This window comes from Chiloscyllium plagiosum, chromosome 24 (genome assembly GCF_004010195.1).
Source record: "Chiloscyllium plagiosum isolate BGI_BamShark_2017 chromosome 24, ASM401019v2, whole genome shotgun sequence".
NCBI lineage: Eukaryota > Metazoa > Chordata > Chondrichthyes > Orectolobiformes > Hemiscylliidae > Chiloscyllium > Chiloscyllium plagiosum.
Window position 1 is genome coordinate 23,830,207 of NC_057733.1, and position 13,803 is coordinate 23,844,009.

The 13,803-nt window shown below is 40.3% G+C and overlaps 1 protein-coding gene across 1 annotated transcript in view; it reads right to left on the reverse strand.

The window, feature by feature from the left end:
* The window catches only part of usp43a (ubiquitin specific peptidase 43a), a 426,449-nt gene that overhangs the window by 227,997 nt on the left and 184,649 nt on the right, over positions 1 to 13,803 (reverse strand). The gene's annotated exons all lie outside the window — the stretch shown is intronic.

Consider the following 13,803-nt stretch of genomic DNA (forward strand, 5'->3'; position numbering starts at 1 on the left):
CCATTTCTAATGATACTTCAAACAAAATCAAGAGAAGCAACTGTGTTTCCTGGGAACCATAGAACATAGAACATAGAACAATACAGCACAGAACAGGCCCTTCGGCCCACGATGTTGTGCCGAACATTTGTCCTAGCTTAAGCACCTGTCCATGTACCTATCCAATTGCCGCTTAAAGGTCACCAATGATTCTGACTCTGCCACTCCCACAGGCAGCGCACTCCATGCCCCCACCACTCTCTGGGTAAAGAACCCACCCCTGACATCTCCCCTATACCTTCCACCCTTCACCTTAAATTTATGTCCCCTTGTAACACTCTGTTGTACCCAGGGAAAAAGTTTCTGTCTACTCTATCAATTCCTCTGATCATCTTATAAACCTCGATCAAGTCACCCCTCATCCTTCGCCGTTCTAATGAGAAAAGGCCTAGCACTCTCAACCTATCCTCGTACGACCTATTCTCCATTCCAGACAACATCCTGGTAAATTTCCTCTGCACCCTCTCCAAAGTTTCCACATAGTTCCTAAAATGAGGTGACCAGAACTGCACACAGTACTCCAAATGTGGCCTTACCAAGGTCCTATACAGCTACAACATCACCTCATGACTCTTGAATTCAATCTCTCTGCTAATGAATGCTAATACACCATAGGCCTTCTTACAAGCTCTATCCACCTGAGTGGCAACTTTCAAAGATCTATGAACATAGACCCCAAGATCCCTCTGCTCCTCCACCTTACCAAGAACCCTACCGTTAACCCTGTATTCCGCATTCTTATTTGTCCTTTCAAAATGGACAATCTCACACTTGAAAGGGTTGAACTCCATCTGCCACTCCTCAGCCCAGCTCTGCATCATATCTAAGTCCCTTTGCAGCTGACAACAGCCCTCCTCACTATCCACAACTCCACCAATCTTCGCAAATTTACTGACCCACCCTTTGACTCCCTCTTCCAAGTCATTAATAAAAATTACAAACAGTAGAGGACTCAGAACTGATCTCTGCAGAACTCCACTGGGCTCCAGGCTGAATATTTACCATCTACCACCACTCTCTGACTTCGACCAGTTAGCCAGTTCTCTATCCAACTGGCCAAACTTCCCACTATCCCATGCCTCCTGACTTTCCGCATAAGCCTACCATGGGGAACCTTATCAAATGCCTTACTAAAATCCATGTACATATCAAATGCCTTACTAAAAGTCACTTACAAAATTCATATCAAACTCACAAATGTCAAACCATTGGATTTCCTCTCACTCTCAGTTTGTTTTCCAGCAACCTTACTTGAATAATTGCTCCCTAGTTCCTCCCCTTCGTCACAGTCATTCTCCAAGTATGGCCGATCTTCAACTTTGCTCAAGAACAATGGGTGAAGACTTGAGCATAAATGACACCAGAGTTTAGTCATTCATTACAAGGTCTGGTCAAATCACATCAAACACTGTCTGGTTTCATCCCTCACAGCAAAAACCGTCAATGGTTTCAGGATCTTCCTGAAGTGCAAAGATAATTCCTCACCTACTTTTCTTCAGGATTATGCCCACAAACACCTTTATCTGGTAATTTGAAAGGATTTACTTAACTGTGTTCTCAAAATGGAGGTGCATTCAAGACAGGAAAATATTAGTGTGAATTAAACCATGAACTGTGGGAAAACCTTGGTGCTCAAAAGCTCAAGAAACCAGGGAAGTAAATGAGTGACTTGGTACCTGTGCCTCATTTTTTAGAAGTGAATATATAGGATTGATTGGAAAGAGCAACGGAGGGGAAAGAATAGAAGAAGTTTGGGGAGTGGGATTGAAAGGACAGTTCTTTCAAATGGCCAGAGCTGAAATAGAATCTGATACAAAGAAGAAATTGGGATCAGCAATATAACTGTGTGAGATGATTGAAAGCAAATGGATGAACTATCTTTACACAGTTAAAGATCACACAACACCAGGTTATAGTCCAACAGGTTTATTTGGAAGTACTAGCCTCAGGAAGTACTAGCTAGCTACCTGATGAAGGAGCAGTGCTCTAAGAGCGTGTACTTCCAAATAAACTTGTTGGACTATAACCTGGTGTTGCGTGATATTTAGCTTTGTCCACCTCAGTCCAACACCAACACTTCCACATTATATCTTCACATAGATTGTTCAGATTAAGCTTGCTTGACAATTCGGAATATGCAATATTTAGGTTCTTTTGTTGGTGACTTGAGTAGAAGACTTAGGCCTTTTTTGTTTATCATGTGTAGAAACAATTGCTAAAATCAGTAACAGCATCCCCTGCATTTGGTCTAATGTTCCTACTCTATGGCTCTGCCAATGTTTGGTTCTCCCTTCTGAAATACTTTGGCATTTATGAAAGGCTTCACATGAATGTAAACTACCTTTAGGTGAATTGTCGAAATGTTTCGATCTGCTACATACAAGCACATAAAGATGTTTGTTGATGACTAGTTTTCTGTCCTCCCCTTAGGTTGTCAGCTACTAGGCAACACACCCTAATTCCATTGAATCACAGAATCAGTGCAGAAAGAGGTCATTTGGCCCATCAAGTCCTCACCAACCCTCCAAAGACCATTCCATCCAGACCCAGACCCTCACTCTATCCCCATACCCCTGCATTTACCATAGCTAACCCATCTAGGTAAAAACAATAACTGCTGATGCTGGAAACCAGAGTCTAGATTAGAGTGGTGCTGGAAAAGCACAGCCGTTCAGGCAGCATCCGAGGAGCAGTAAAATCGACGTTTCGGGGCAAAAGCCTTTCATCAGGAATTCCCGATGAAGGGCTTTTGCCCCGAAACATCGATTTTACTGCTCCCCATAGCTAACCCATCTAGCCTGCACATCCCTGGATACACAGGGTAATTTAGAATGGCAAATTCACATAACCTTTCTTACTGTTGTTCACATTTTTACACGTTAGATTATGGTTTTTCGTTTCATTTTGTTTGCAGCAACCTAAAAGTTTCTGTGATTCCGAATGAGGCTCTGAATTTCCAGGAATTCTAAATTTAGCAATTGGCTGATTTTTCATCCTAACTAGTATTCCACAGGTTGGAAGGTCTGGATCTGACACTTTGGAGACTAGTTGACCTTGCAACCTTTAGCTGTAAGGGATGCAGTGACATTATAATTTACATTAAGAGTTGTTACAACTAATGACACATGTCTCTTTGGAGGTAATTCTGGATTGAGTTGTTCAGGAATTATGATTCATATGAAGTAGTTTATATAATCTTTAATGGCACAATGTTATTTTGTTGTAATATTCTGAAAAGACACTGCAGAAAATAGGAAGTAATTACAGTCCCCATACAGAAGCATTTCTCTTCAGAATATGAAATCTATTGTTACAACAGGCAATAATAAAACACACTCTATCACAGCTTCCATAACACACAGTCAAACAGAGCTTCAATGACAGAGTCATTGCGAGCATACATCATTGTTGAAAATAAAAACAACCAGCAAATTCACTGTAACAGGATCCTTTAGTCAGAGCTACATAATTTAGTTTTAAAACGAGGAAATAATGGGAGTGTAATGTATAAAGAGGAACAATCTTAATGAGCCAAACAACTGGTGCTTGTTCAGCATTACAGTATAAAAAGGGGAGGCAGAAAGTAAGAAGCTATAGGCCAGTCAGCTTAACATCTATCGTCGAGAAAATTTTAGAAGCTATTATTTAAGACACTATAAGGTAGATATTATAGGTAACTTGGGTAAGTTCGAGGTAACCAAGTAAAAGGGAAATCATATTTTACTAATTTCTTCAAGAAATAACACGAGCTGTAGATAAAGGTGAATCAGTAGATGTGTTGTACTTAGATTTCCAGAGAGTACTTGCTAAGGTGCCACATTAAAGGTTACTGCAGAAAATAAAAGCTCATGGTGTCAGAGATAACATATTAGATTTGACAGAAGATTGGCCTACTAGCACAAGCAAAGAGTAGGTATAAGAGGGTCTCTTTTTAGGCTGGCTAGATGTCACAAACAATGTGCCAGAGGGATCAGTGCTATGGACCAAAAGAATGACAGCTAAATTTGCTGATGACAACATAGGTAGGAAAGTGGGTTGTGAAGAGGACAATAAGGAGCTTACAAAGGGATATAGATAGGTTATGTGAGTGAGCAAATATCTGGCAAATGGAGTATAATGCGGGAAAGTGTGAAACTGTCCATTGTGGCAGAAAGAATAAAAAAGCATATTACCTAAATGGTGAGAGGGTGCAGAGCTCTGGGATGCAGAGATACTTGGGTATCCCTGTACATGAATCACAAAAGATTAGTGTGCAAGGAGAATGAAATGCAAGAGTACAGAAGTGATGCTCAAGTTACACAAACTACATCACCATATTTACAGAAGGATGTTAATATGTTGGAAGCATTACAGAGAAGGTTTACTACATTAATACCTAGAATGAGTGGACTGTCTTCAGAGGAGAGGCTGGACAGGCTAGGCCTGTGGTCTGTGGAGTTTAAAAGAGTCGGAGTTGACTTAACTGAAAGATTGAGGGGCATGGATATGATGGACAGAAAAGCAGTGGGGCATAATTTTAAGGTGAAAGGCAGGAAATTTATGGAGGATTTGAGGAAAACTGTTTTCACCCCAAGGATGTTGGCAAGCTGGAATAAACTGTATGAGAACATAGTTGAAGTGGGAAACTTAACAATTTTTAAAACGTACTTGATGAACACTTGAAATGCCACAACACTTGTGGCTATCGGGCCAGGGTTGAAAAGTGAGACTAATGAAGACTTAAGAGTAGTTTTGTCGGTGTCAAAAGGGCCTCTTCTGTCCTGTATGATTCTATGATATAAAATCCTGAGGGGACTTGACTGGGTAAGTGTAGAAAGGATACTGCCTCGTGTTGGAGAAAATAGAATGAAGGGTCATGGTTTAAAAATAAGTGGTTGCACACTGAAGACAGTGATGAGGAAACATTTTTTCTTTCAGAAAATTAAGTCTTTGGAATTTCCTTCTTCAAAAGGTAGTGAATGCCAAATGTTTAAATATTTTTAAGGCAAAATAGATAGATCCTTGGTTCATAAGGTGGTGAATGGTTATTGGAATGTGCAGGAATGTAGAGTTGAGGTTAAAATCAGATCAGCCATGACCTTTAGAATTTTTTTTAGAATCCATTTGGTGTGGGAACAGGCCATTTGGCCCAACAAGTCCGTACCAACCCAGACCCATCCACCTTCCTTATCGTCCTGCAATTCCATGGCTAACTCACCTAACATACACCTTCCTGAACACAATGGGTAATTTAGCATGGCCAATCCAACTAACTTGCACATCTTTAGACTATGGGAGGAAACCAGAGCACCTAGCAGAAACGGGGAGAATGTACAAACTCCTTACAGACAGTCGCCAAAGGCTTCAGGCACTGTGAGACAGCAGTGCTAACCATTGAGCCACTGTGCTTATTGAGTGGTGGAGCAAGCTCAAAGGATCAAGTAGCCTATTCTCAATCCTTATGTGTATATTCATCTTGTGTCATAAGCATTTTGATATGCTGCACCAGTAATCCATTTAAAAGTTAAAGTACTTCAGGATATCATGCAACAACTGACCTGTGCTAACTTTATATTCGGTGTATCATCAGTGGCTTTAGATCTGCAGGTCACCTGCACATGATGACAATGCAATTGAACGGAAACAAAGACTTGTGTTTATGTAGATATTTTCAAGGTAACTGAAAGGTGCTGTTATGAATCATGCTAGACCCCCTCAAAACATTTGAAGGAAGTAGCCCAGACCCTAACTTTGCTAGTTGTTTTAAGCAGATGCAACTGGTCAAACTGCTTAGTATTAAACAAAACAGAACTTATTTACAAGATTACCGAATGAAACACAAACAAAACAGAACATAGAATAACTTAACCTATCCAAAAACACACCAGATTACCACAACTTAATGATCCTGTTCCAAATACTTGCAACAATCTCCACAAACACCCCTTGGCATGAAAGGTAAAATCAAACAAAGGGTCTTACAGGAGAGAGAGAGAGATGACAGAGGTTCAGATGGAACACCTTCTTTATTGGAGCTGTTTCTTGGACCAGCAGCCTCAAAACTGACTGCCTGCTTTTAGTGAACAGCCAGACTGCAAAAACGAAACCAAACCAGAGTAAAGCTGAGTCAAGATAACTGGCCACTTCCCTTCCATTGTGCAAGTGTTTTTTTAAAACGTGAAAGCCTTTTTCCTGAGGCAGTATCTCTTAGCAATAGTCAAACTGGCCCTAAAATCCTTCAAAACTAGACTATTCAGAATCGCTGCCTTTACAACCTCTCTGAAAAAAAACAAGGACAGTATAACCTTGTTAAAGGAGTAGCATCATTACAATGTAATGTAGGAATACATATCACTGACCAACAAAGACCTGAAGGATCATGTTTTTGTTCACTTCTGAGCAAACAGGTAAAGTTTTTATCATCACTTACAAAATTTGGTGGCATGATTTATTTTGTGAAACAATCTGAATTGCAAGTGAAGATTTAAAAATGACATTTGCCTGGGTCTGAAGGTTATATAATATGTTTTTATGTTAAATTCAAATTACTTAAATTGCAAGGTTAGAAACTGTTCCATTATGACACATTACGTAGATATACATTTGGAAAGGGTTTGAACAGCAGAAATTCATTAGAGAGCACATAATAACAGAAAATTGCATTGCAGAAAGCAATTTCACTGCAATAAGCTTTAATTTCTGTTTTTGAAATCACCACTACAAAAACATAATTAATTACAAACATTCAATTTAAAATCTATTTTAAGGTTATTCAGCACAAATTCAACTGATATTTTAAACTGCAAAGATGTTTCGTCAAAAAGTATTAATTACTTCATACTCAAATGAGAATAATTCAGGTACATCTAAACATATTATTTGTTGATGTCAGATTGTGATATCTGTCAAGTAATGTATCCCTTTGTATAATTACAAAGTTCATGAAGTTGCAAGTCCTGACTGCACAGCTGCAAATGTCCCACTCACAATTACTGATGTTGGATCGGTTCACTGACCAAGTCTTCTCAACCTTTATTCACACAACTTCCAATCGTGCTTTTAGCTGCTGGAGTACCTATATTAGGAAAAATTGTGCTTCATATAATTTCCAAAAAAGTGTCAGATGCCAATTCAGGGCTCTGGGCTAATAGCTTATATATATCCAGTCAGAATGGCTCTGCTGAAGATCACGACAGATATAAATTGGATTATTGTTTCACTGTTGACCTTCTCCAATGACTAAATCATTCTGAGTCAGTCATGTACAAAAAAACTGCCATAGGTTCACATAGCAATAAAAGGATGGCACTGAGAACACACCAATCATGAGTTCTGTAGCACCCATCCTGTCTGATTGTCTTGAACTGTTTTTACATAAAATGAGCCCTATTGACTGACAATGAGTAGTTTCCTTCAGTCAACAGCACCCTAACTGCACCTTTATACTGGTCTTTTATGTTTTCTAGAACTGTTATTTCTGGAGGCCTACTGTTGGTATTTCTGTCATTTTAACCTAGTTTCAGTAAACTGCCAATGGAAACCTGCAATTTGCCGTGAATTTGGATATTTTGCATGATGTGGCAATGCTCTCCTGTGACAAAGAAACGGGCCATTGATATTGTGGTATTGAAGAATCTAACAGAGATTTATTACAGCTAACTATTACATACAAACACATTTCTCTGCCACATAAGTGTCTGGACTATTATTAAGCTAATATGTTATCAGAGAAAAGCATGACTTCAGTAGACTGTCTTGCTTCAAGTGTTCCAAGGGAAAATAGAGTATCAGACCATCACACACTGTGATGCAGTGGTGATATCATGAGCATGTCTCTTAAGAATCAGAGCCGGAACATAACAACCTTCCTTCTCCAAAGATAAAACTTTTCACCAACATATATACATGGCTGTACATGGCCAGATGTTGCCAATTCGGATAGTTATACAAACAGGTCAAATGGTTTTTCAAGACTAACAATTCAGACTTCAATATAATTCTTTGAGGTTTGACATCTTATTCTGGTGATCATTAACTCATGTGCATTTTGTTTGACATTGTCTTGTTGATTTCTGTCAAGCAATATCTTTGCACAATCATTATTTGAGTGATCTTTTCTCACTCTCTCGGTGCATGACTGTTGTACTGCATATTGGCACCTGCTCACTTCTGTTCTCTCACAATGTAGCACTAGGATCAGCATTCCCTCTAATTTTCTTCCCTGAGGTCACAGCAATGATTTCTGGAGCCAGAAATCAGCACGGTGATGGAAATTGCCACATGCAGAACCTTGGAGCAGTTGCCCACATGCACAGCCATGCAGCTTAGGGAGTACGTTGACTACCATCAGTGCTGACTTCGTTGATCTGGGTTGGTTGCATCTCTTAGAACTCTTTATTGGAAGCAAAGCATTTGTATTTCTAACTCTCACTCTAACAGAACTAATAGTTATATTTATTCTTGCCGTGCTTTTTTATTGTATATCCCTTTTGTTCTCCATCTTGGAAGAAGAATATACTCCAACTTGGAACATTTAAACAATTGGTTACTGAGTAATACTGACTACTTATCTTCTGAGCACGAGTTGTGCTCGGCACGGTAATCCTTTCTTGTTGGCATTGCACATTAATGCAGCAACTCAATCCAAAGATTTTGCTTTGTTGCTCAACAGTTAATGATTGCTCAAGTCATACTCAGTACCACACATTCTGCTTGACTTGTTGAGCATGAATAGTGGGGTGACAATAGGATACGGGTCACACCTCACACAGTATACATCTTGAAATGGATTTCCACAGTGGTCCACTGTCTGATCCAGAGTGCCAAACAAATTGAATATAGCACTCACCATGTTGATGACAGATGCCCTTATGAAATAAAAGCAAAGCACATTCTTAAAGCAAGTGGCAAAACCTGGTCAAACACCTAAACTAACCCAGATTCAGACTACATTCTGTTCAGTCCATGCTCAGGCACACTTGCATCCCCCAAAAAGACAAGTTTTCTGCAGAGATGATTTCTTTTTAAAAAAACGCTCTAGGCCAAGGGTCTGGAAGCAAAGGATAAAGCTGGATGTTTTCTCACATCTGCTGAATGACCTATGTACTGACCAGGGAGGTTCTAGCCATCCCTTGGGTGATAATAGTAATGGACTGTATCCATGGACCAATCTCGTGAACCTTTACTAAATGGCTATCAATGTTTATATCCTTCCTTACGTACAAAGGCCAACCTACGGGTGTGGTCTCACCAAAGCATTTCACAATTGTAGCCAGCCTACTTTATTCTTGATTTCAAATTATACTTGCAATCAAGGTCAATAGGCCAGATGTCTTCCAAACTGTTTGCTGTACCTGCAATGTTGGGTTTTGTTGAGCTACAAATGTTGAGCTATAAATCTTCTCAAAACTCATTGGGGCTTTTGTGTTTTTTGTAAATATTGTTGCTGATTTGTAAATGCACACAAGGCACATTAAACATACCAACTCAAGCAGCACAGGGACGTTCTACATCCACAAAGCGATTCTTACTTTCACATGCCTTTTGTGAGAAACTCTCAGATCAATTCACACATTTGCAAACATTTTGATTCCTTGGAAGCTAGGGTGACCTTACTGAGGTTTATAAAATTAGGAATACAGATAAAATGAATAGCAAAGGTTTTTCCCCGAGAGTTCAAAATTAGATGGCATATTTTTAAGGTGAGAGGAGAAAGATTTAAAAGGGACCGGAGGAGCAACATTTTCACCCAGAAGATGGTATGTATGTAGAATAAACTGCTAGAAAAAGTGGCAGATACAGGTACAGTTACATTTAAGAGACACTTGGACTGGTACATGAATAGGAAAGGTTTAGAGGGATATGGGCCAAATGCAGGCAAGTGGGGCTAGTTTAGTTTGGGAAATTTGGTCACATGGATGAGTTGGACCGAAGGATCTGTTTCCATGGTGTATAAATTTAAGACTCTTTTAAAAAAAAAGCTTTAAGTGCAAACACACTTATATTGTGAGCCCAAATATTTCTTAGTGCATTCTCAATAGTAAATAATGAGTATTAATAAAGTCTTGAAGTAACAGTTAATACAGAAGTGTGGGGTGCCTTTATATTGTATCATTTCTGGATGGCTCCCATGTTTTACAGTATATGCTGCACCTTTAGAAACTTTGCTCATTGGACTGGTTTTTGTTTATATTTATTTTCTGTTGGTTAGTCTCTCTTGGTTAGTCTCTCTTGCCCATGTCTACTGTTCCTAATCTATCTTCCCCGAGGAATTCATTGCCTACTTATTTTCATCTAACTCATTTTTCTGAAAGTGATTCTGACAGTATTGATCAACACTTTTCTCCACAGAATGACAACACAATAGGCTGAAGAGGACACTAAATTAATACCATCAAGTTTGAGGAAGGTTAATCATTGGCAATGGAGGGATCCCCAGGAAACAATGATACAGTCACTCTGAGGACTGAAAATGCTTCCTATATAATTGAATAATGTCAGACCTTGAAGATTTAAGCTACAAACTTTATAAGAATCCAAAATGATAATCAGCTACTTCTCCCACATTTATTAGATCATTCTGGCAAGAAGTAGACTCTACTGTTGAAATCCAATTAACTCAGTAAACCACAATATTATCAGTATTCAAAACTCAACAGACAGTAGTACAATCAGTACTGCATGGACACACCTTACAAATAAGAACTTAGAAGTATTAAATAAATCAGCCTTATGTAAAAACACTGTCCAAATATTGCTTCTGATCAATTTGCCTGGCTGCCTTGCTGTTCATATTACCCACTGCACACGGAAATCAACTTCTTTATTTACAATCGTGAAACAGCATTGACAAGGATCAGAGAGATCTTAGGCGTAGTCAATCAGTATCTCTGACAAATGATGCAATGAGGCAAGAGGGTGCTAGCTAAAACGACTGGAGAGAGAAAAAAAATTAAGCTGATTTTTTTGACACTCATACTGATCCATTTAAAAATACTTCTGCAATTTCACTGCCGCTGAGCTTCCCACAGAGCCTGATAGGAAGCCAACATGAAGGGAAATGAAAGTAAAGGAAACATTTTGTATCAAGTACTTCTAGCAGGTGTCGACACTGCTGTACTGCCACAGACAATAAATTGTGTTGTTCAGCCTATACCTCCACGTAAGTATTATGGCCAATCATTCTCCTAGAACTGATGGCTGTGCTGCCCACCACTTGGCACACAATCTTGAGAAGGCCGTTCGTACAGATGTTGCCCGCATACACTACGCATTTCTGAATTTGTCTTGCCATGATGCCACTGTGGTTCTTCTGATCGTGTGACCATTAAATGGCAAACTTGTGCCTTGCAAGGCAACCGGTCACTCATCAAAGCTGAAGCATTAAGCTGCAGGAGGAGCTCAGCAGTAACATTCCTAAAAGGCATAGACAACTTGCAGGGGAGGCAATTTGGAAGAGCCACTGCTAATGAAGAGCTTTTGGAGGAGCAGTGTTGGATTCCTGGATTTGGCAGGGATTTGTTGGGCCCTCTCAGGAAGGGGAAAGGTTAAGGCTCATGGAATCATTGTGATCCAGGAGGAGGCCATTCAGCCTGTTGTGTCTTCACTTGTTTCCTGAACATCTGAACTGCTCCTACCATTGACAAGGATTATGAAGTGCATTCCCGATCTGAATCATTTGCTGTGTGAGAACGTTCTTTCTCACCTCCCATTTGCTTATCTTGAAAAGCACTTCAAAATTGTGCCCTCCGGATTCTAATCTTTCCTGGTGACATGTCCACACAAATGTTGTTCCGGCAATGGTGGCGGTAATGGCACTGCAAAGAGATAGAGAAACGGCTGCAGAGAGGACAAACTCTGAGAAATGCCCTCTGCTCACTTGAGGGCAAATTCTTCAATGCCCTTGACAGTGACGGAAGACTGTCTGGATGTAAGCCATAATAACCAGCACCTCCAGTCCCATACCCCCCATTAGTATTCGAGTGTATGTTCCAATCTCTCTGCAGCAGAAACTATTTTCAACACACCCTCCAGTCAGCTGGCACTCAAATTGTCCATCTGTGATCCACTTGCCCCCAGTGACTCATCAAGCGCTGATCCCTACCCTGTCAGTATTGAAAGCAGTGTCAATGTCTGAGCTGGAGATTGTGAATGGCAGATCACAGGACCTCTTACTTAGTATTATCCTGCTATTCACTCTTCTCCTGGGGATACTGTGACTTAGCAGGTGGTAACTCTTGAGGATACTGAGGTAGAAAGTCAGAAGGCGAAGGGTGGGGTTTGAGAGGGGATGTCAGGAGGAATGCACGAGGTCCGTGGTAATTCCATCAGTAGATTCCTCACAATCTGGAAGGCAGGACTGAGTATGCCAGGAGTTGAGAAGAGGCACTCGGCAGGAACAAACCCTCACCCTCACTATTCTCAAGGACCCCAGATACCCCACATGTCTCACAACTGGCCTCATGATCAGAACTATCACCTTCTCTATCAGAATCAGGAGATGGAGGCCTTCTTGCCATACCCAGTTTCTGCTCTGCCCTCCCTACAAATGCCATTACATCCTCCAAGAGATGAAATGATGTCAATAATTAGGCAGCGCTACTTTTGGGTATGCTTTCCAAGGTTGAATAGTTGGAGTCATGCAAGGGCAGAAAGAGGTAGATGTGAGGATGGCAGTATTGAAAGGTGTAAGAGCATAATGCAGGTTATCCCAATGTTATGGGAGAGTTGTTTAATGCCAGACACAAGTACTAAATGAGTGAGGATGGTGTGATGAGGAACCACAAGTTGGTGGAAGAGTGGATTGGGAGTGCATGTGATAACCAGTGACCTTGGTCACGCATGTGACATCATTAAACTATTGAAGAACTGCTGCCCTGGGTACAGGCAATGAAAACTGACCATTCTGGTACCTCCTCCCTATCCCTCCCAAAGGCTATCCTCGAGGGTATCCTGACAAATCTACAATGGCATCTCTTTTCAGCACTAATGCCACCAGTGCTGCAATGGTAATCTCTCTTGACTGGAGGTTCAAGTTCCTTATTTAGAATTACAGCAATATTATTCAGCAGCAGCCTCCAATAACTCAGCACAGCTTCCCTTGAGAACTGCTTTTAAGAAAGTTCTCTGATCTCTGTCTTACTGCCACTGGCACATGTTTTTCAACTCTTTATTTGAAACAAATTCAGCCAGCAACATGGCCAAAACTTGACCTTTTACGATAGTCAGGAAATTAGGTGGTAGCACAGTGCTAAGCGTCTGGGTGAACAAACTTCTAATAAAGCATAAATGTTTGTGACCCAAAAAATCACAGAAGAGATCATTAGCCCAATCTAGTTCTGTTTAAATCCCTGGCATTGTAGCTATCTGTTGGCTTGTACCAATGACACCTGTGGCATTTTCACCTGTGTTCAAAAATGGTATTCCTCCTTGACTGATTCTCCCTCAGCAAGACCATCATCAACTCAGTTGAGTAATCAATCCTTCAAGTCAAATCTCAGTACTTGCAGTACAGGCTGGCACCAGAACAAATCAAGGACTCCTTCATGGGAGCGTTCAATACAGAAACAGAATGACCCATTTGGTCTGCAGAGATATTTATCTATCATGCTCGCAACAGTGCTCAGGTTATGGACTAGTCTTATCCTACCATGCCTTTATTCATTCAGCAAACAATACAACCTACTCCTGAAATGTCAAAAGGGCCCAGGTTTCAGTCTCCAATTCACTGCTCTGCCTTCAAAAAATTCTTGCACTCTTGGAATATAAAATACTTGTGTCAGAGTG